General features: G+C 44.7%; 1 pseudogene; it reads left to right on the top strand.

Annotated features, from left to right (window-relative positions):
- Window positions 1–1,086: 1,086 nt before the first annotated feature.
- Window positions 1,087–23,917, top strand: LOC128109344 (N-acylneuraminate-9-phosphatase-like; annotated as a pseudogene).
- The last annotated feature ends 435 nt before the right edge of the window (window positions 23,918–24,352 follow it).

Here is a 24,352-nt window from a genome sequence, read left to right as displayed (position 1 = left end):
CCCTCAGAACTGAGGTCCGACTCTGCTGGTGGTCTTGGAGCAATCAACACAGTAAGTCTCCCCCAGTGCCAGCAGCATCACTGACTTTTTCAGCACTGTGAACAGAGACTGACTTAGCTCATGGTCTCACAGGGTCTGTGGGCGCTCGGCCTCACACACTTGGGCAGAACATCATGGTGGCAGGAGCGTGAGACAGGAGACAGCTCTTCACCTCATAGCGGACAAGAAGGAGAGGGAGGAAAACAAGAATGGACTAAGGACAAGATACCCCCAAAACCTGGCTGGGCCCAGTAACCAATATTTTCCAATGAGGTTCTATCTCCTACAATTTCCAGAACATTCTGCAATAGCTCTTCCAGCTGAAAATGAAGCCTTTGTGCAGGATACTTCATAGCCAACCCACAATATCAGATGGGCTGTTGACACTTGCAAAGAGTTGTACTTAACAGACGCCTTGTCCTGTTTTCAATTTGGCCAAGTATAGCAGAGGTGCTCTAGACTTTAAATCCACGCCAGGCTCCACCACAAACATTTCTTCACTCCAATACCATCTTCCTGGTCTCAACAGAGAAATGGGAGTCATCTACATTGCTAGTACTAGTGCTTTTTAGGCATGGTCTTTGATATTCCAGATTTACTTGCTCTGTAAGTAATGATGACCTTGGATTTCAGCTAATCTGTGTCTATCTCTCTAGTACTCAGATCACAAAAATGGGCTTCAATTGTGCTAGGTAAACATTCTACCAAGGAGGGGCATTCCTAGCCCTATATGACGTGTGTGTGTGTGTGTGTGTGTGTGTGTGTGTGTGTGTGTGTGTGTGTGTTTACATGAGATGAGAGCCAGAGCTTTTTCAAAAAGCATATGACATAAATGTCCATATCATAATTAATGGCAGGCATTCCCTATATAGGTGAAACAGTTTCCTTAATTTCTTGTTACTTATCTCTATTTATTTATTTATCAAGACAAGATCTCACTATGTATCTCAGGTTGGCTTTGAGCTCATAATCCTCCTGCCTGTGCCTACGGACTACTGGGATTACAGGCAAGCATAACCATGCCTGCCTGCCTGCCTGCCTGTGGCCATGTCAGAGGAGCAGCAGGTGGTAAGTGACTTCAGGAGTTTGGTCCACCAGAATGCAAAGCACTGATGGGTGAATCTCAGAAAGGCAAAGCCCTGAGGGCTTCAGCTCCAGAATGCCTCTTGCTACTGCTGTGCCTTTAAATGTTTGCTGCTGCCATTTTTTCTCTGGTATCCGGCACGGTGTGAATGGGTGTTAGGGGAATCCCCATTGCCTTTAATGTAGTGTGATTATCTCATGAAAATATCCCATTCTAGTGGGCATTTTTACCTGTGGATTATTATGAAGATGATTTCCTCTGAGGCTGTACTGTTATTTAAGTAATAATTTTATACAATAATAGTGTTAGTTTAAACAGAATTTTGATGATTAAGGATTTCTAACAAATGTAATAAGAGATTATGATAGAGGTTAGTGGGAAAATTAATATAGGTAAAGGCAGGATATAGTGTTGCCCCTGCCCCTGATGAAGCAGGGGCTGCAGAGGGTAGAAAATAGGACCCAGGAAGTGTCACACAGTTGGAACTTATGAGTTCTACTTGAGAAGCCATATAGACTGTGGCTTAGGTTAATGATTAAGGAAAACGATCAAGTCCCAGGAGTTAGCTCAAGTTCTTTTTGATATTGTGGAATGTGTTCACAGTTTTCAGTGTACATCATAGCTAAAACAAAGCTACAAAAAATTGACTTCATGTAAGTAGAAAACAAAGAATTAGATGGTTAGTTAAGATAATTGTACAGGACTCTAAAATATGAAAAGTGAAACTAGTAACTTTTTTTCTGGCAATTATAAAAACTACTGCCTATGTAAATGGTTATGGCTGAAAGGCTCCTGATCTATGAGAAATCTAAAAGAGAAGTGTTTAACTGTATGTGGGTCCTTGGGGATAATTTAATCATGCAAGGGATATGGAAAACGTGCTTTTTTACTTGTATTCATTTCAATCATTCACTTAAAAGATAGGATGTAACCACATTGTAATTTTTATGTTGATTAAAAGATTTTTCTGGGGTGTATAAGCTGTAAGGGAGAAAATAAAGGTACACTGAAGGAAAACGGCAGGAATGATGTAGAAGGAAAGGAGAAGGAAGTCTTCAGGAAACAACAGAAGGGAAACACCTGGGCAGAAGAACAGAACAGAAAAGGAACAGAGTAGAACAAACAATAGGAAGAAGAATAAAATGAAAAACTAAGCCTTGGCCCTCAAAAAAGTCCAAGTGTGTCTGCTTGTCTGTCCAGCTGTTTGCCTACTCTGCATCTTCAGTTTCTCTGACCTGTTGAAGGCTTGCCATTCATCAGCACTCTAGGTGAGATCCTGACTTGTTGGAGATGTGTGTGTGTGTGTGTGTGTGTGTGTGTGTGTGTGTGTGTGTGTGTGTTTCCCTTTTTCAACGGCCCCAGAGAATTAAGTTTTACTCCCTCAGATAGAAAAGCCAATTAGCCGGGCGGTGGTGGCGCACGCCTTTAATCCCAGCACTCGGGAGGCAGAGCCAGGCGGATCTCTGTGAGTTCGAGGCCAGCCTGGGCTACCAAGTGAGTCCCAGGAAAGGCGCAAAGCTACACAGAGAAACCCTGTCTCGAAAAACCAAAAAAAAAAAAAAAAAAAAAAAAAAAAAAAAAAAAAAAAAAAAAAAAAAAAGAAAAGCCAATTGAGTGATTAGTCCTCCCACTCCATGGCCCCCCTTCAATTCCTGAGCTTCAGAGGGCTGCTCTGTGTAGCTAGAGTTTTCCTGCCTGGCCCACAGTCAGGACAAATCTCTCTCACCTGCCAGTCCCACAGCCGCTCAGACCCAACCAAGTAAACACAGAGACTTATATTGGTTACAAACTGTATGGCCGTGGCAGGCTTCTTGCTAACTGTTCTTACAGCTTAAATGAATCCATTTCTATTAATCTACCTTGCCACATGGCTCGTGGCTTACCGGCATCTTCACATGCTGTTTGTCATCGTGGCAGCTGGCAGTGTCTCTCTGACTCAGCCTTCCACTTCCCAGCTTTATTCTCCTCCTTGTCCCGCCTATACTTCCTCCTGCCTGACTACTGGCCAATCAGTGTTTTATTTACCAACCAATCAGAGCAACACATTTGCCATACAGAACATCCCACAGCAACTCTGTACAGCAAACAGCATACCATATGACTTGTATGGAACTCAATTTCTCACACACACACACACACACACACACACACACACACACACAGAGAGAGAGAGAGAGAGAGAGAGAGAGAGAGAGAGAGAGAGAGAGAGAGAGAGAGAAAGACAGAGACAGAGACAGAGACAGTTACAGAGACAGAGACAGAGACAGAGAGACAGAGACAGAGACAGAGACAGACAGACATACCTAGGGGAGGAGGGATAAGAGAAACTCATTAATAATATTGGAAATCTTCCAGAGCTGACCAGCTAACTATAAGCCAATAGACTGTCCTGTAGTCATAGCTACCACAAACTTCACTGGTATTGTTTGTGAGGGTGAAAGAAAAGGAAAGATAAGACTCTGACTTACTATCTGACTCACTGTTCTGTGTCCATTTTTTCTTTGTTTGCATCTGGATTATACATTTTGGGAGTTGGAGGAAACCTCTGATCCCCATCCATAAGAAATGTGGAGCCACACACATAAGGGAATGCAATCTGAATTGGAGGGAGGCTGATCTTCCATGTAAGTCTGAATGTTGAAAATCTTGGGCTGATACCTCATGTGGCCAGTTCTAAGGCATATCTGTTTCAGGTTTATTCATGCTACCTGTGTGTTATTCTATAAAGGGATGCTAGCTCAGGCTTAATCAAGGTGCTTACTGAGACCAGCTTGGTTAGAAAGCCATTGATTTCACCAGCAACCCTTCTTATGCTCAATGTTCATGCCACAAAGAACATACTAAGTTATGTTTTCAGACTTGATATCAAACTGTAAGACATCCAGAAATGGTCCAGATTCTCACACTAGGTTATGTAATTCTGAGCAAGCAAGTTAACATTTCTGAGTCATTTTACCTCATTGTGAAGTAGAGAAAATGGAGATAACAATGTCCCCCTCCTTCTCATCACAAGAATTTGTTGAAGGTACAGAAGTAGACACATCAGTTTGTGTCTACTCAAGGAAGCATAAAGCCCTGCAGATATTTAAACAGGGAGGCTTTCATGCATCCAACTTGATTTTATTGAGTCATATAGGACTGTACAGCTTCATCCTTCTGGCCACATGTGGCCAAAGATAGCTGTGAATGGGATCCAGTACAAAATCATAAACTGACTTAAAGCATTGAGAGTTTGTATTCTTCTTGTGATTTGATTGTGTGGTTCTTGAATGTGAACTTTTTAGAGGATGGCATTATGTCATAACCTGCAATGCTGGATCTCTTACACCTTGCTTTCCATGAAGGATAAACTAGTGTGTCACACTCTAGGGCTTGGTGTGTTTGACAGCCCTGTGGACTATTCAGGCATTGATGGTCCAGCATCAGTATCAACCCAAACTCAAAACAAACTGGGAACCATTTCTAAAGACACTGTTGGTATTAGTAGATGTTGCCACTCCCCTCAAGGATGACTCAGGGTTTCTTCTAGAATTTTCCTATTCCAGTATGTCAGAAATTCTACAGAGCAGCCCAATCTGTGATAGACACTTGGATCACTGTCATGAAACTCCACTCTGTGTGTCACTCCGCTTGGTGACTTTACAGGTTATTGGTGACTCGATAAGCACAGCGTGCTGAAATTGGGGTGGTGTTCACCTCAAAATCCCCGAGGGGAGTATAAAGCAGGTGGCAACAACTTGCTTTCTCGGGACAAGATACCCCCAAACATCAGACCCTAGGACTGTCAGCAACCTACACCCTTGAATTTCTGTGATCTCATACATGGCTTCCTAAGAATGTTTCTCAAACTTCTGCAGACTTGTCAAACTTCCACAATATTGTGTAAAAAGGAAGACTGAGCTCTACCAAGTTTTTAGTTCAGTAGGTTTTACATGTATGTAGCTGAGGCTGGGGGATTTAAAAATTGTTTGACAGTTCCATACATTTATCTAATGGACTTAAGTCATTTTCACCCCCATCCCTGCCTTGTCCCCTTCCTCTCCCTATGGAGTCCTTGTTCTCAATATGTCATCTGCCTCCTACTTCCATGCCATCTTTTTGTGTGTGGACCACTGTTTTTAAAGAGTCTGGTTCTTGTCTGGGTGAGGAGGCAACAAATGGTGACTAGACCATTTGAGAAAGTGACCCCTCTTCCCTCAACAACCATTCACCTAGCTGCCAGTAGCCCTCACAGAGTGCCAGGGCCTCGTAGGAGACTCCCCTAGCCTGCATGGATTTTGTGCAGATCTTTGCGGACAACCGCTATTGCATGGGGTTCACAAGCAAATTGGTCATGTCATGTTCAGGTGACATTTTTAATTGTACATCTCCCTATCTTCAGCTCTTACATTCTCTCTGGGTCCTCTTGTACAATCTTCCCTGAGGCTTAAAGATGGACATAGCTGCCCAATTTAGGGCTGAGTACCCACTGTTTTATGCTTGGCACTTGGGCCGGTTACAGGCTTCTGCATTAGTCGCTCTGAAGCTGTCCTGCTAAAGGTCAAATGCAGCAGCACTGGTCTACTGTAAACAGGAGGACTTTAAAGGAAGTTTGACAACATAGCCATTTAATGGAACATGGCCTATGCTCTGCTGACCCAGGGGCCTTGGCCAGGTTTACAGAACCAAGGATTGAGCTTCCATCTGTGGAACAGGCCTCAAGTATTCCCAGATATCAATGTTGTTTGTCTAGGGACCATACTTTGTGAATGAATGCTTTATGAGGCATGCCTAATCTATTGACATTGAGAAATGATGTAACCATCTGTGAAGTTCAAAAACCATGCAATGGGATCAGGTTACAAAAAATAAATCACAAACGCACATGTACATGTATACACACACACACACACACACACACACACACACACACAATGCCATAATGTTTAGGGTAAGTTTAAGATTTTGGGTTGGGCCTCATTCATAGCTGTCCTCAGCCCCATGTGACCCATAGGCCACAGCTTAGACATACCTGGTGCTTAGAGACACCGAGGGAACCAAAAACTCGGCTGCTGGGAAAGCAGTGCTGATGCTATCATCAGAGTGCACTGGTGGGTTGACCTCTCATCCTGGATTGTGTTTATAACAGGAATTTTCGCCCGATTACATTTACTAAACCCACCTCCTCGTCATCCTTTCCTCACAGGTACGACAGCAACTAGACAGTGATGAGCATCAGATGCCTGCATTTCTCTAGGTCTTGGCAATGGAATTAATCTCTGATTTGCAGATCAAAGTGCCAACCATCAGACAGTGGGTGCTCAGATGAGATGCTGGGTCACATTTCCATCTAGGGAATTCCTAAGAGCGACCACTTAGTCGTATTATAGTAGAGACCCAAGACCCACAGAACCCACGTCAGAATCCTGCCTACTGCCAGAAAGGCCATTTCCACTGTGAGTCAGAGAACTGCAAATGTGACAGCAGCCTGGGCCCTGCGGGATGGTCCGACCGCACACTGTGAGTGTGTGTTACTCTCATTGGTTAATACAAAAGCTGACAGGCTGATAGCTGAGCAGGAAGTTAGGCGAGAAAGCCAAACTGAGAATGATGGGAAGGAGGAGGACAGAGTCAGGAGTCGCCAGCCAGATGCAGAGGGAACAGGAGACAAACATGCCATGCTAATGAAGGTACAGTCACATAGCATCGCGTAAATAAGGGATATAAGTTAATTTAAAATGTAAGAGCTGGTTAGGAATAAGCCTGAGCTGTTGGCCGAGCATTTACAACTCATATTCAGCCCCCGAGTCAGTTGTTTGGGACTGAAAACATCTGTTTACACTGGGACCCTGTTAGAAACCAGGAGTCATCCAGATCTAGGAAAGAGAGGCTCTAGGTATATTCGTGTGCTTATGTAAGCATTTAAGATGGTGACTTCCTGCTGCTTTCTCTCCCACACAAAACTTTGTGGGTTTTTCTTCCCACTGGAGGAAATTGTTTGGCTGAGAGGGAGGGGTGTTCTGTGATGGGACCCAATCAGCATCACTTTCTTTGGATTACCCAATCTCTGATCTCACTGTGTGTTTCTTTCAGTGAAATTTACCTGAGCATTGGGGCCTTACTTTGCTTGCATGTTTATTCTTTTGATCTGCAGAGAAAATGAATCTTTTCCTGCACCCCTAGACAGCCTCACCACAGTGGAGCCACCTGCCAGTGTGATGTAATCTCATCAGCACTCTGTGGTAGTTTGAGTAAGAATGGCCCTCATAGGCTCATATATTTGAATACTTAGTTACCACAAAATGAAAACTGTTTGATGGGATTATGATTAGGTGTGGCCTTGTTGAAGTTTGTCCCACTAAAGGTGAGCTTTGAGGTTTCAAAATTGGAGACCAGGTCCATTATGACTGCCTGCAAATCAAAATATAGCTCTTAACTTCTTCTCCAGCACCACACCTGTTGCCACACTCCCTGCCATGCTGATCATGGACTAAATCTCTGAAACTGTAAGCCAGCCCCCAATTAAATGCTTTCTTTTATAAGACTTGTCTAGGTCAAGTGTCTCTTCACAGCAATAGAGTAGTGACTAAGACATTCTGTGAGCACTTAGCTGGATCAGGATGGCATTTGAGATCATCAACTGTTCAAAGCCAAGGAGTCACAACCTCTAAGTAACATCTGCAGGTGTCCTCTCTCCTCCAGCTATTCTGCTAGACGAATTCAGGTCCTTGCGGGAGGGTTTGCAGAATCCACTCTGGGCTGTATCCAAGAAACCTGCAAGGCTATCCATCTTTGCCTTCATTCCAAAAGGCCTTGGTCTGTATGTTGTGTATCTCATACTAAAAATTAAGAGAACATGAATACATGTCAGTCTTTTCTCCCCAGCTCTAAACATTTACTGTTATATAGTAAACTGCCAATATATTTTATATGTAAGAACTTGGTAAAAATAAAATTTGGTCTCAAAATCTCCATCACTGAAACTGACTGCCGTTCTATCCTCATTCCCAAATGTTCCTAGTACTAAGTATTCTGCTGACCTGTGCTCCAGCCACTGGGTCCCATCACCCAAATTATCAGGAGTCCTCACTGTATTCGGTCTTTGTGGGATACCCATATGGAAGCTGTTCCCACAGTTCTCTAGTTTGTTGTTGTTGTTATTATTTGTTTTTTGTTTTGTTTTCCCTAAAATGATCAGGCAAAATGTTACCCTTAGAGTAGGCTACCTTCTAGTGATGGGCCTAGAGGCAAAGACAGTGGGTTACTCAGGGAAAGAATGATCTAGAGACACATGGATTCTGTGGTAACTGAAGCAGGGTAGGCCAGAATCTTTAGACAAGAGGGAGGAACTTCTGTAAACAACGGACCTTGGGGAGATTATAGGGAAGATTTGCGGACTCATCTGAATCTGTTCAAATGTCTCCAGTGCCATTTCAGTTCCCAGGTTCTCCCGTGTGACCCGCCAATGCCCTGAGTTGTACCTACAGTACCTAATACAACACTTTGGTTACACTGCAGTCCTCTGACACACAAAGTAGCTTCCTTCCAGCTCAGCAGCATGGCTCTCTGGTTGCCTAGGCACAGACCCAGAGCCTAACATTCTATTAACTCCTTATTTTCTCTCTTTAACTCTCCAGACAGGCAAGCAGCAGCAGCATTGCTAAGAGTCTTCACAATAATCACTTTCAACCTGGTTACAATGGATAGTTCCCCCTCCCTGAACTCTCACATATAAGAGACATTTTATCCCCAGGCCACAAGCCTGGATTTCTAATGTCTTGCTTTTCCATGACTGAGGCCTCCTCTTGTTCAAGTGCAGTCTGGTCTAGACAAACCTCAGACTACAAACACTCGAGTCTGTTGTCCAGGGTTCTGTTTGGGGTCAGCTGTTACCTCTAGACTAGCGAGCAGAGAGAGTTTGCTTTAGATTTATGGGACAGAAAAGACTGAGCGGCTGGAGGTGGTTAGAAGTGAGGTTTAGGAGCTGAAAGAGCCAAGTGGTAAGGGAGGAGCTTGACGTCTGGGAGGCGGCTGTGGACTCTGACCAGAGTCTGCCATGATTTGATGCACTAGTGTTGGAGATGTAAGGCCACAGCTGGAGGGGCACTCAGGGACCTGCAGCTCTGCTAGGCAGCCATGCTCAGGGGTCACAACTGCCAGCTAAGTACCAGCACAAATAAGAAAAACATCCCCCTTCTTTCCACTGTCCTCTTTCCCACTTAACCTGCTAGTTACTTTTCCCATTGTTTTTCACAGACACACACACACACACACACACACACACACACACACACACCCCTGACAAAAAGCAACTGAAGGCAGTAAGTATGTGTTTTTTGCTCACGTTCAGGGCAATTCAGTCAGCCACAGTGGGTGGGCCGTGGCAGTAGGGAAGGGAGATGACTGGTCACATTGCGTTCACCACGAGGACTAGGTTGTAGACTGGAAGCCAGGACTGGCCTTAAAACTTCAAGGCCTGGCTTCAGTGACTAGCTACCCCCTCCAGCAAGGCTCCACTATCTTAAAGTTCAACGACCTCCCAAGCAGCAGCACCAGTTGGGGACCAAGTGTACAAACACTTGAGCCTGTAGGAACATTCATGTTCAAATCTTAATACCCACAAACCTTTTGTAGGATCTGGTAGAAGCCAGCTTGCAGCAGAATCCTGGAAATATAGTCTGATAGTTAGCTGGAATCCATGGCATTCCCTGACTCATGGGCAGTTTGCACTCGGAAGTAGGGAGGTTCAGCAGCAGACACAGGCCAACAAAGAGGAATTGTGTTTATGTACTCTGGCTCAGCTCTCCTCCACATCAGGTCGTGATTGGCATGCTATAGAAGTGCCTTCCTTCAGCTCTGATAACTTCCTTCACCTGGGGAAAGGTGGGAGCGATGTCATGAGAAGAACAGAGTTGACTGAGCTATGTGGAAGCATAAAATCCCTGGGTGTTTTCAAGCGATGGAATTTTAAAGGCATCTTATACATGAGTAATGAAGGTACTCCGTGTCAGTTTCATAAGGCATAGCCTTAGCAGGGCACAGCCTTAGCTGGGCATCTTTGGGGTGAGTGTTTCTTGAGACACTGAAGCATACTCTTGTGGAGCTTTCCAACAAATAATTGAAAGAAATGAAAACTATCAGCTAATATCTTTTTAATTTATTAGGGAATAACTAATGTGATCAGCATACAAATTTATATAGCTTGGTAATCCTTTGGAACTCAGAAAAGGTCGTAGTATATTTTAAGTTTGTTTTTTAAATTATTATTATTTTATTTTATAATCAATTTAATTTTACATATCAGCCACAGATTCTCCTGTCCTCCCTCCTCCCACCCCCCAGCCTTCCCCCTAACCCACCCCTCATTCCCACCTCCTCCAAGGCAAGGTAATCCCTGGGGATTCAGCTCAGCCTGGTAGCTTCAGTTGAGGCAGGTCCAGTCCCCTCCTCCCTACACCAAGGCTGAGTAAAATGTCTCAGCATAGACCCTAGGTTCCAAAAAGCCAGCTCATGCACTAAGGACAGGTCCCGGTCCCACTGCCTGGGGGCCTCCTAAATAATTCAAGTTAATCAACAGTCTCACTTATCCAGAGGACCTGATCCAGTTCCATGGGGGTTCCTCAGCTATTGGTTCATAGTTCATGTGTTTCCACTAGTTTGGCTGTTTGTCCCTGTGCTTTTTCCAATCATGGTCTCAATATTTCTTGCTCATATAATCCCTCCTCTCTCTCTCGCCGATTGGACTCCTGCAGCTCCCCCTGGGGCTTGGCTGTGGATCTCTGCATCTGCTTCCATCAGTCACTGGATGAGACAGTTAGGGTGTTTGGCCATCTGATCACCAGAGTAGAAAGCTCAGGCTTTCTCTCCACCATTGCCAGTAGTCTATAGTGGAGTCATCTTTGTAGATTCCTGGGGACCTCTCTAGCACTCTGATTCTTCCTATTCCCATGGGGTCTTCATTCATCATGGTATCTCTTCCCTTGTTCTCCCACCCTGTTCCTGATCCAGCTGAGACCTCCCACTCCCCTAAGCTCTCTTTTCCCCAACCCTTGCCCTCCATTACCCCCCCACACATCCAGTTTGCTCATGTAGATTTCATCCATTTCTCTGTTGTTGGGCGATCCCTGTGTCTTTCTTAGGGTCCTCTTTACTAGGTAACCTCCCTGGAGTTGTGAGTTGCAGTCTGGTTATCCTTTGCTTTACATCTAGTGTCCACTTATGAGTGAGTACATACCATGTTTGTCTTTCTGAGTCTGGGTTACCTCACTCAGGATGATATTTTCTAGTTCCATCCATTTGCCTGCAAACCTCATAATGTCTGCAAATAGATCCATATCTGTTACCGTGCACAAAACTTAAGTCCAAGTGGATCAAAGACCTCAACATAAATCCAGTTACTCTGAACCTGATAGAAGAGTATTGGTGAAATTATTAAGGCCACTCCACATAGTTAAAAGGAAGATTTATTTAGTGGGTAACTTACAAATGAAGGGATAGGTAGGTTGCGGGGTCTGGGGAAAGTGTATCACAGTCCAGCAGTGTTCTCTGGAGCTCTGCTCGGTCAACCTCCACTGTCCAGGGTCCAGGAACCGAGAGAGAGCTCACCCATCCGGATCTTGGGTCTCCAGGGTCCTTCCTTGGCCCCGCCTTGTAGGCGTGACAGTTGCCAAAGCCTCAATTGGGGGTTGGAACTTCCAGATTAAAGCTGGAATGGCTACCCACTACAGAAGAGAAAGTAGGAAGTAGTCTTGAACGCATTGGCACCAGAGATCACTTCCTAAATATAACACCAGTAGCACAGACACTGAGAGAAACAGTTAATCAATGGGACCTCTTGAAACTGAGAAGCTTTTGTAGGGTGAAGGACACGGTCAACAAGACAAAACAACAGCCTACAGAATGGGAAAAGATCTTCACCAACCACACATCTGACAGAGGCCTGATATCCAGAATATATAAAGAACGCAAGAAATTAGACATCAAAATAACCGACAGTCCAATTAAAAAATGGGCTATAGAGCTAAACAGAGAATTCTCAACAGAAGCTCAAATGGCTGAAAGACATATAAGGAATTACTCAACATTTTTAATCATCGGGGAAATGCAAATCAAAACGACTCTGAGATACCATCTTATACCCGTCAGAATGGCTAAGATCAAAAACACTGAGGACTGCTTATGCTGGAGAGGATGTGGAGCAAGGGGAACACTCCTACACTATTTTAAGTTTTATTTATTTTTATTTTATATATGAGTGTTTTGTCTGTACATGCACGGTGTGCATGCAGCGCCCATAGAGACCACAAGAGGGTGGTAGATCCCCCGGAATTGGAGTCAGTTGTGAGCTGCCATCTGGGTGCTGGGAACCAAACTCAAGTCCTCTGTAAGAGCAGCAAGCACTGTTAACCACTGAGCCATCTCTCCAGCCCCTAATAACATTTTTAATGTAATTGATACATGAAGAAGTGCATATTTATGGAGTGCCAAGTAGCATTTCAGTACATATACACATTACCTAAAGTTCAAATCAGGGTGAATATGTTCAGTTCTCAAATAAAGTGTAAGTCTTGGTTGGTTTAACACAAAATTTAGGTGGGATTTCACATCTCCTAATTAATTTGGCTATCCACAGTGTCTGAGAAAAACTATGTCATGTTTTTATGCCTGGAAATGTAGAAAACCTTCATTGATCACACAATATAAAATTATTTCCTTTATAGGCATAAAATATGACTTAATGTGCCACAGTTCACAATATAAGTAATTCTATGGTTTGAATAGAAATCATAGGTTTCTGATTCCGAATTGGCAAAATTTGTGCTTAGTTAGACTTTAGAGATGTAAAAGTATGTCCGGTCTGTATTAGAAGCATGTTCTTTTCTGATTAGACAACATCAAACAGACACATGCTCTTCATATGACATCATGTGGAACAGAATTCACCCCCCCCCAAAAAAAAAGGAAAGAAAGAAAGATAAAAAGATCAAATTCGATACACAACATTTAAACAAAAGGAATCACATAAAGTCGCCAAGTCTTAGTCCAGAGGTTCCTCTCCCTGTCCCCATTTGTGTTACAGACATTTTATAAATGCCCCCTTCTTCATCACAAATATTAAGTGCTACTTGTAAATGGCACCGTTATAAACATTTGTACTGTGTTATTAAACAGAACTGACACATTTTCTCATACTTTGTCCTTGAGCATTTATGTTGGGGCTGAGATGGGAGGGATCAGGGAGCACATGATTCGTGGTAAGGAAATTGAACCGTTCCATGTTATACTTTAAAGTTATAAGAAACGGGTGGGGTTTGGCAAGGAAAACCAATCAGGAGTGTTAGATATCCCCCTTCACAATTTTAACTGGTTTAAGTAGTTCACAGAGGAAATCAGAAGAGAAATATTTTATTAATATTTTAGCCAACTGGAAGTGACAGTGTAACATCCAAGCTTGGAGACATGAGGAATGCGTTGGAGAGGGGGATTTTCACAGCAGCAGACACCAGTGTCAGAAAAGAGCATTCTACAACCAAACCAAGTTTACACTCTCGAAACTCAGGGAGGATTTGTGTCATCTGAGAGGAACAGGAGAAGAGAAAACCTGGAGCTAAAACTAGTGAAAGAATGAGGGGGAAGGGTCGGGGGAGGGAGGGGAGGGCCAGGGAGAAGGGCGGGGGGAGGCGGGGGGGGGGGGGGGGGGCAGGGGGAAGGGCCAGGGGAACCGGATGAGGTTCTGTGAAAACTCATTGCGAAGAGCAAACCTCAAGGCAGAGTAACCAGGAAAAAAAAGAGAGGTGATGTGTGTGATGGCTAATCCTCGCTGCCATCTTGACTGAACTTAGAATCATCTAGATCCACACTCTGGGGGGTCTGTGAGGGCATTTCCAGGGAGGTTTGACCAGTGAAGGAAGACCTTCCTACACAGTGGAGCCACAGACTAAATAAAAAGGAGGAAAAGAGAAAGTGGTCTGACCATCCAAATTCACCCACATCTGCTCCCTGGCTGCAGACACCCTGTGACCAGCAGCCTCGTGCCCCCGCCACCATGGATAGAGCCACTGTCACTGCCAGGCCTCGGCTGTCATGCTGGAGGGTTGCTGTGGGATGGTCTGTATGTCAAATGTGTTGTTGATTGGTCAATGAATAAATCACTGATTGGCAGTGGCCAGGCAGGAAGTATAGGCGGGACTAACAGAGAGGAAAATTGAGAGAACAGGAAGCTGGAGGGAGAGACACTGCCAGCCGCCATCAGGACAAGGAAGATGTAAAGTACCGGTAAGCCACAAGCCACGTGGCAAGGTATAGATTAATAGAAATGGATTAATTTAAGCTGTAAGAACAGTTAACAAGAAGCCTGCCATGGCCATACAGTTTGAAACCAATATAAGTGTCGGTGTTTACTTGTTCGGGTTTGAGCGGCTTGGGACTGGCAGGTGACAGAGATTTGTCCTGACTGTGGGCCAGGCAGGAAAACTCTAGCAACAAATGGCGCCCAACGTGGGGCAAGAGTTTCCACCTAAAACCTGAGAAAAAAGATTCTAAAATGGAGCTAAAAACAGCTTCCTAATTGTCTCTCTCAAATGAGCGGCAGCTGCCGGTTTGAGCTACTGGCGGGTTCCTGGCGTGCGCGCTCGACCTGCAGTATGGCGGGAATGAGGCCTCTGCAAATGGCACATTAAGCTACATTGTGGATTTAGCCTTTGCTAGTACAAAACAAAAAAAAAGAGGTTTCTGGGCTACATGCTGCTTGGATAAAAGCATAGACCCACGATAGCTCCCAGAGCTGATGGTAAGCATACTGCCGCCATGTTGGGAAACTGAGGTGGGCGGAGCCAGCAGCCACAGATGCTGCAGCTTAAAGCAACAGATTCACAATAAGACAGATTCAGATGTAATAGTTTAAAATGTGTGTAAAATATACGTAGGCTTGAAAGAGACAAAAAAAGGTGATATATACAGTATAAAAACAAATACATGGTTTTAAAAAATAAAGTCTTTAAAGAGACAGTAAAATTAATATAAAAAATAAGCCACGTAGAGATGACTATTACACAGAGAGTCTGGATTGTGTTGTCTTTGGGATTCTTAACTACAGAGAGATGTTTGATTGTAAAGGAAGCTGAGTTAAACCAGTACGTATATTTTAAAGATACTTTGACTTCAAAATTTGGATGTAAGGATATGTTGCTTTGGAAAAGAGTCTCTTTTGTTTCCACAGAAAGCAAGAGGCTATGGATTTGTTCCAGAGTAAGATACATCAGGTTTGACCAGCCAAGACCCCCTGAAAGGTCTCCGATGACACCATGGCCCAGATGATCCAACATCCAGAACCGTTTCAAGACAACTGGCTCAGATGATACAGCCTCACGGACTACTCCATGATCCTAAAATTTTCTTTGTTTCCCCAAAAGATACAGCGCCCCCCTCCAGCAGGAAGTAGTAAGAGAAGCTACGCCCAAATTCCCAAATATACCAAGCTGACTTTGGAGATGTGTAAAGGTTAAAACCTTCCTTTTTAAGAAAAGAAAAGGGGAAGTGCTGTGGGATGGTCTGTATGTCAAATGTGTTGCTGATTGGTCAATGAATAAATCACTGATTGGCAGTGGCCAGGCAGGAAGTATAGGCGGGACTAACAGAGAGGAAAATTGAGAGAACAGGAAGCTGGAGGGAGAGACACTGCCAGCCGCCATCAGGACAAGGAAGATGTAAAGTACCGGTAAGCCACAAGCCACGTGGCAAGGTATAGATTAATAGAAATGGATTAATTTAAGCTGTAAGAACAGTTAACAAGAAGCCTGCCACGGCCATACAGTTTGAAACCAATATAAGTGTCGGTGTTTACTTGTTCGGGTTTGAGCGGCTTGGGACTGGCGGGTGAGAGAAATTTGTCCTGACTGTGGGCCAGGCAGGAAAACTCTAGCAACAGAGGGTACCCTCAAACTGTGAGCCCGAATGAGCCCTTCCTTCTTTAAGTTATCATGGGAATAAGGACAGTGATCAATATAGCCACTGTCTCCAAAAGAGAGGTCAGCATTCTTCATCCCTGGGCTGGCCATTAAGAAAGCCAAAAATGTCAGTTTTCATGAAGTGGACCGACTTCTTGAAATAAAATCCAAAATAAACTCATGGAGCACTGCTTCATATATACCAACTAAAGAAACTGAGTCACCAGGCCTGGTGGCTCACACCCTTAATCCTAGCACTGAAGAGACAGAGGCGGGTGGATCTCTGTGTGTTTGCAGCTAGCCTGGTCTACAGAGTGAGTTCTAGGACAGTCAGGGCTACACGGGGCAGGGGGAGGGGGGAGATAAAAGAAAAAGGAAGAAAGAGAAATTGACTCAGTTGTCAAATATCCTTCCTAAGCAGAAAACAGCAACTCTGCCTCTTGCTCAGATCAGTCTCCCTGAACATGTGAAGAAGAGACAGGGCTCCTCTCTACAACCTGCTTCAGAAAATAGGGGCAAAGAGAGCGCTCCTAAGGTCATTCAGTGGCGCTGGGTTTGCCCTTTCTACAAGTGCTGTTAGTGACTTGACTTGGCACTCTCCCCATGGAGGTTTTAATTGGGACACTCAAGTCTGCAGTAGTGTGACACCCCTTCTCTGTGGCACTTTTGTAACTTTGGATCCCCTCATCCATTTGCAAAAACAACTGGACAAAATGCTTTGAGTTGAAGGTCAGGGATGTGTGGAGAATCTTGACTGTCCCAGGACAGAGCTGATGAAATTACCTTTGCTGGTTTTCGCTGGTTAAAGAAGTTTGAAGATCTTGTGTGCCTGATGGCATTGGAGGTGTCTCGTCTTCTCCTCAGCAGGCCTAGCCCTAAGGCCCTCTTGCTGTGGCCCTCCATACTTCCCACACTACCTCTGGATGCTCTGTGAACTTCCTGCGTGTGGTCTGTCAGTCCTTCCATCGTTTGCTCTTTCTGGGCTCCCCTCCTGTTAGCCCTGGTCCTTCTCTCTCTCCAGACCCCTGCTACCACCCACGATTCTGGCAAACACAGCACCATCCAGATGTGTTAATCTCCTCATATCAAGCATCCAGACATCTGGAGGCCAAATAATGGACTACATTTCCACCTGAGAGTTCGCCTGTGATTCAAACAGTCTTTGTGTTGTCGGGACAAGCTCTGGGAACCATCATTTTATCTGTAAAGAAGACTAAAACAGACAGGAAGGTGAAGGGATCCAGGGTGGGTCAAAAGTTCGCTCTGAACTGAACTTGAAGTCAGGTTGAGATAAGAAACATGTGCACAGACCCATCTGTGTCTTGAGATGCCTTTTGTTTAGAAATACACTCTGGGAGGGGTGAAGTCATGATTTCCTTTGTAATACGCTTGCATTCAAGAGGTAGGAGGAGAAGTTTCCTCTCACACGGCCATTAGCCACATGCTTTGGGAAAAGGAGAAACGTGGATGGAATGAAGCACAGTAGAATGCCACGTTCTTGGATAACCAGGGGAAATATCTATTCTGAATATAGGCCATGCGTCACATCCATTGGACTTGTCCAAAGATGCCACATCCATCTCTGAGAATGGAAATTATATTTCAGACAACATAAGATCTAGACATTGCAAATTAGATATTCATAAACTTAAAAACCGATAATTCTAAGATGTGTATATGGGCTTTCTGATCCAGGATTTATGACTATCAGATCAATTAATCCTTTAGAATTTGTTAGGTTTCATAGAAATAATGTAGCTAAAAGTTTTTATACCTATTCTCTCTCCAAAAATCAGTGCACCCACATGCAGACATGGAGCTCAGGAAATGCTGAAGCAAATTCTTGATCTAAAGCACAAAAGAAATGGCTGCCATTGTGGTTTCCCCAGTACCGAGGATGCGGATGCAGGAGTTGTGTCTGATTAGTCTCCAAAGGTTTTAGATTTTAGTGTTAGGGTGCTCTGTGCTTTACCCATAGATACGGATATTTTAGTCAAAAGATTGCATTCAGTTTTCCTGTGGGAACCATTCTTGTTCTCTGTGCAACTTAAATTTTTAGGTGAGTTTGTCGAGCATCAACTGAGGAGAAAGGAGCCACGCATCTTGGTACAATGCCTATAATCTCAGAATTCAGGAGACGGAGGCAGGATGGTTGGGAGTTTGGGACTGAGCAAAGGCAGGTGTGAGAGGAAGTGAGATTGAGACAAGGAAGCTCACGACAGGTTGGTGAGCTTGTGAACATCCTGGAGGTGTTGGGTTCTATTGTTCCATCGGGGTGCCAACTGGAAAATACCTTCTGAGAGATTCCAAGTTCTCTGTAGACAGACTTGTGTATTAAAATGTCTGAGATCAACACGAGGGATGTGTTTGCAAGCAGAGCTTCTCAGATGGGTGTCCTCTCTAACTTCAGAGCAGCCATTACTGTAAAATAATCAATATTTTCTTGCTTTTTGTAGGTAGATCCTTCTGCTGTGATGTGGACTGTAAATGTCCCCCAGGACATGTGTTACAGGCTCAGTTCCCAGCAGGACCCCACGGGGGGAGGGGGGTGAGTCTTTGGGCTGACCGGGAGGGCTTGAGATCATTGAGGGAGGGGTGTGCCCGTGGCAGAGATGGTGGGCTGCAGCCTCTTCTGTCTTTTCCCTCTGGCCATCAAGTGAGCAGTTGGCTCCACAGTGTGACCCCACCACAGCGGGCCACCTATCCACAAGCCGGAAAGCAACAAGCTCATGTGTCATGAATAGAATCCTACAGAAGTACGAACCAAGATAACATTCTGCTTTTTATAAATTATCTTAAAAATTTGTGATTGCAACAGAAAGGTAGCAAACACACCTGCTCTAAGTTTATTTTAGACTTACGCTCATGAAAAATATGACTTCAAGCTAGTCCCCAAACATTCCACGTGTGTGTGTGTGTGTGTGTGTGTGTGTGTGTGTGTGTGTGGTGTGGTGTGTGATGTGTGTGTGTGTGGTGTGGTGTGGTGTGGTGTGTGTGTGTGTGTGTGTGATGTGTGTGGGGTGTGTGTGTGTGTGATGTGTGTGTGTGTGTGTGTGTGTGTGTGGTGTGGTGTGGTGTGTGGTGTGTGTGTGTGTGTGTGTGTGTGTGTGTGATGTGTGTGGGGTGTGTGTGTGTGTGTGTGTGTGTGTGTGTGTGTGTGTGTGTGTGTTTGTTTGTGTCTAAAGTGAGAATACTGACAAACACCTTTTCAAGCCTGAGTCATTATTACGGCCCCCTTGTGCTCTGGGTGGGAAGGCAGCGGTAAAGCCCTCAGCGTTGTAGAGCTCTGCCCTGTTTTTACTACTTTTTATTATTATGAAAGAAACACAAGTTAAATGCACCCTTTCAGACAGATTCCACATGTGAATTGTGATCTCGTTAACTACCTTCACATTGCCATACTACATTGCTAGAACTTTCTCAGAGGGTGTGAAAGCTCCATGTTCTTCGTTGTCTCACCCACCCAACCCTGGCAGCCACAGTCCAACTTCCCATATCTATGAGCGAGCTTGTGGTTTCCCACATAAAGTAGACATAGCTCTCTCGGTGACTTTGGGTCCTAACAGTCAGTGTTAGGGACTTGTGCTGTGCCTTGGGGGCTCCTGCTAAAGTGGCGATAGGAGCCTGATCTCCTGATTGTGGTTTTTGCTATTGTGACATTGACGTCCTACACTTACAAGTGCCATATGGCTGTGGTTTTGATTGTGCTGGTTTGATCCAGTCGTGAGAGTTGTCTCCACAACGGGAATGACACAGGCTGTGTCTCCAGTGCTCTGGCAGGTTGTATCCTTCCTTCCTTCCTTCCTTCCTTCCTTCCTTCCTTCCTTCCTTCCTTCCTTCCTTCCTTCTTCTATGGACATGCTGATGTCCCCTTGGTAGCTCTGTGGTTGTGGTAGCATTGGTCACTAGTGGCATCAGCCTTCTAGCATTCAGCTGCCAAAGGCATTGCCATCAAGAGGTGTGGAGAGGCTCTGGGCCCTTTCCCAGCTCACTAGCCCACTTCCACTCATGGGGGTGACTTTTCCATTCTTTTAAATATTAAAAAGCTTTTTAGTTGTGTTTTATGTATTTATGTCTGTGTGTGTGTATGTATATCTATGTACATGTGCATATGGATCCTGCAGAGGCCAGAAGAGGTTGTCAGATCCTCTGGAGAGGAATCACAAGCTGTTGTGAGCTGCCATGGGTGCTGGGAACAGACCTAGGGTCCTCCAGGAGAGCAGATGCTGCTGTGCTGAGTCTCCCAGCCAAGTCCTTTCTTCCTAAGCTTGCTGTTTCTATTCTGTGCCTGACTTAACATGCAGAAATTGTTCTCTATCTGTATTCTTGGTGGCTGTCAGGGTTTTCACCTGACCTGGCTTTCTTTTAAACTCAACTTCTGGTTTGTTAAAGAGGGGCAGGCAATAAGAAGGTGCCATTAAAGCTGCAACAGGTCACCCCCAAATCCAGTAGTTCTTGGGGTCCTTCGCAGCCCCTATCTCCTGACGGCTGAACAGGAGCCTTAGAATTAGAGAGAAACTTTTACCCTCCACTTCAGTTACGATTTTCTTGACAAAGGTGAAGCTTGTGGGGGGTATCTGGCTACAGCAATCGATCTGGGAAAACAATTTTCCATTTTTATTGCTCTTCCCTCCATGTGACCTGTGAAAGAACTTGGAAGGAGCCGGGGTTTACTGTGGGGCTTCAAGGTTTCAGTCTGTGGTGGGCTGATTCAATCACTTTGGGTCTAGGCTCAGGCTTGTCACCAGTATGGCGGGGATAGTGTATAGGGGTGGAGGTGGGGGAGGAAGCTGTTCACTTCAAGGCCCTATATAGCAGGCAGGAAGCAGAGAGAGAGGAAGGGGTCATCTTTAGAAGTGTACCCTGGTAACTTCTGCCTGCTCCTCCCTGCTCCTAAGGTTTCCAGCGCCTTCCAAAACAGCGCCATCTTGCTGGGAATGGAGTGTTCAGCAGTATGCACCATTTCCTACTCAAACTGCCACAACCCTGTAACTGGCTTGTGTTTCTTCCTGGGGGATGGGGGAAGGGGAAGGTACTCACGACGGGATTCTATGTATTCACAGTGTTTTACCTGGATATCTACTTTGCAATATCACTAGTATGCATTATTGTAACAGACGTGTAGAAATCCATATGCACACTGCAACAAAAAGCTTGATTTATTCCTTTATTTATTCATGGAAAGACCATTAGGACAGTACAGTATTAAGAAGTCTTGGTGCCAATGCACTCTCCAAGGTGTCTGCTAAGTTGACATTTGGTCTGTGCGGTAATTTGACATGCTCTGTGCTACAGCTTAGATTTTAGGAATCACACCAAAAAAAGTAGGCAAGCATAAATCTGGAGATTAGGTCCGGCTGCCCCGGGGTTTCACGGCACAGTATGTGAGGAGGTTGGAGATTTCGTTTCTGTAGCCTGCTTTTCATCGGAGGCATCGGGTCTTAATGCCTTTAAATCACTAGAGTAGAGCCGCAGGGAGAAAGGCAGGCTAGACCCCAAAGACAGCTGTGAGTAGGTAAGGCTGCTAGAAACCCCGTCAGGTTTAATGGGATTGGGACTTTGGCCTGAAGGACTCAGGGTGTGCAGAGACAGTTAGGAGGATAATGGAGGCAGATTTTTTTTTTATTCCTAATCTAACTATGGCATTCTGTAGCCGCTTCTCTCCTAAACTCGCTCAACCCCCACCCCATCCCCTTCCCATTTAGCTCCATAGAACACTCACAAATCCCCACCTCAGAGTGAGTTAGGCAGATGCCCATCCGAAGAGTAGCAGGTGCTGCACTAGGGAACAAAGCTTGCACAAGAAGGAGGCCATCTGGTCCTCTGGGTCACTGTGACACTGCTCAGAGACCGGAACATGCCGTGACACCAACCCAAACTGATGGCCAACCAGTAAACTACGGTTGACAAAACACATCTTCAGGTTGAGATGTAATTACTGTGTCTTCCTGTAGGCATGCAAAAGGAAGCGAATGCTACGTATGACAGGAGTCTGAAAAGTAAGCAATTTATGTACTAAGAAAGAGCAACCAGCTGGCTCCCTTTAAGGTTGGCAAAGTTTTTGTGTTACATTAAATATTGGTGGATTTTTCCTCTGATGAATATGCTGATTAAATATATTTAATAGTGAGCTTGCTTGTGGCTTGGAAAACTGAATCTGTGGGCCTGAGCTTGGTCCTTTGGTCTTCTTGGACCTGGGCAACAGGCTCACCGCTAGCCGGAGTGTAGCTGGAGAGTTTTCTCTCCAGATCCCGCCAAGCCCCGGCAGTCCCTTAGCCCACTTATAAAATAAACATACAGACACTTATATTATTTAAACTGCTTGGCCATTAGCTCAGGCCTATCATTGTCTAGCTCTTACTCTTATATTCAGCCCATTTCTATTAATCTATACTTTGCCACGTGGCTCGTGGCTTACTGGTACCTTACGTCTTCCTTGTCCTGGCAACAGCTGCAGGCAGTCTCTCTTTCTGCCTTCCTGTTCCCTCAATTCTCCTCTCTGTTAGTCCTGCCTATACTTCCTGTCTGGCTACTGGCCAATCAGTGTTTATTTATACAGAGCAATATCCACAGCACCGGAGCAAGTGGGAGAAACATGTTGGAGAGACACATTTGACCCCTTGTGTTGAGCTGCCTGGGACATAAATGCTGAGAAGACATTCCTTCTGTGAGATGTTGACAACTTGCATCCTGCTTCTGGTAACTACGCCTTCCTTACACTATCCAGTCTCTGTAGATGTAACCAACCGTCTTATTAAATAAGAAACACAGAGCCGATTCAGAGAAGAAAGCCAAGAGGTCAGAGCTAAGAGCCTCACCCTTCCTGATTCAGTGATCCTCTTCAGCCAAGAGAGCTCTCTGAAAGGGACCTACTTCCTGTGTGTATGTCTTTATATAGTCTAGCTGTTCTGCCTTCTCATTGGTTGTAAACCCAAACATGTGACTGCCTCATCACTGCCTGTATGTACCGCCCTCCAGGTCCTTAAAGGCATGTGCCACCGCCGCCACGCACTTGCTATGGCTGTAATAGCTCTGACCCCCAGGCAACTTTATTTATTAACATACAATTAAAATCACATTTCAGTACAAGTAAAATACCACCACAAGTCTTCACCCCTCTATGCTCTCCTTCCTCGAACTTCACCTTTAAGGAGACATTTAAAGGTGGAAAACCCACTTTAAAAGTCAATCTTTCCAACTCTAAGGGTCCCGAGCTTCATACTTCATCAGGTAACAAGGCTCTAACAATTGAAATTCCACTACTAGGAAGGGGCTGAAGTCATCTGTGACCAAGCTCAAGTTAAACTCATCGAGGGTTGCTTTCATCCGTACAGTACATGAGGACTTCACATTGGCAAGGAGTAATCCAGGAAACCAAAGGTGGTGGAGACAGAAGGAAATTGGCTGGGGAATGTTATTTCCTGTGGAAATCTACAGTTTACTGCATATGACCCTAGCAGAAGATGTCAAAGCCATGCTCACTGCACTAAACAAAGAGGTCTGCCTGCTGCTGTTGACAAATGGTGACAGACAGACACAGGAAAAAATAGAAGCTTTCCCTGCCCATCTTTGAGGGTGTTGTTGTAGGGGGAGGGCAGAGGGAGGAGAAACTGGCACCTTCCACATCTTACACTGTTTGGTCTCCTTAGAGTGCAGCCAGGGGACCCTGTGATTGTTGCTGACACATTAGAAACTGATGTACAAGGAGACCTCAGTGTAGGACTGACCTCCACAGTCTGGATAAATAGGAGTGGAAAGGCACTCCTGACGTCACCCTATGCCTCACTCTATGGTTTCCTCTGTGCTGGGATTCCCTGCTCTCTTGCAAAGTGTGGATTACAAAATCAGAACGTCAGTGCAGAACACATAGAAGGCCACAGCAATGAATTCAGAGCCAGTTGACAGGGTGAGAACCAAAGGAAGCAAAGGGATTTTGCATGATTGCTTCAGTTCTAAAAACAATGTGAGTGAGGGGTCCATGGCCATGCTGTGAAGATCCCCCCAATCCTGCTGCTGAGGATAACTGTGGGCTTGTGTCCATATCTGAAATCTAGGTTTCAGTTGTGGAGTCCAGAAAACTTGAAGAGAAGCAGGATAGCTTACATGTGCCCATTTGTAGGTCAAAAATAGATATTTGCTTAAAAAATAGATATTTTAAAATAGAGTTCAAAGCAATTGAATCTGGTTGATATGAAATAAATACTAAGTCATACAATGCAAGATTTTTGATAGTAAAATTTTATATATTTTAATGATTACAATTAATGAATAAACAGAGCCTTTCCTCTGTCCTGTCCCATTCTGC

This window comes from Peromyscus californicus, unplaced genomic scaffold (genome assembly GCF_007827085.1).
Source record: "Peromyscus californicus insignis strain IS unplaced genomic scaffold, ASM782708v3 Scaffold_14__1_contigs__length_90479793_seg_2, whole genome shotgun sequence".
NCBI lineage: Eukaryota > Metazoa > Chordata > Mammalia > Rodentia > Cricetidae > Peromyscus > Peromyscus californicus.
This window is presented reverse-complemented; position numbering and strand designations above follow the sequence as displayed.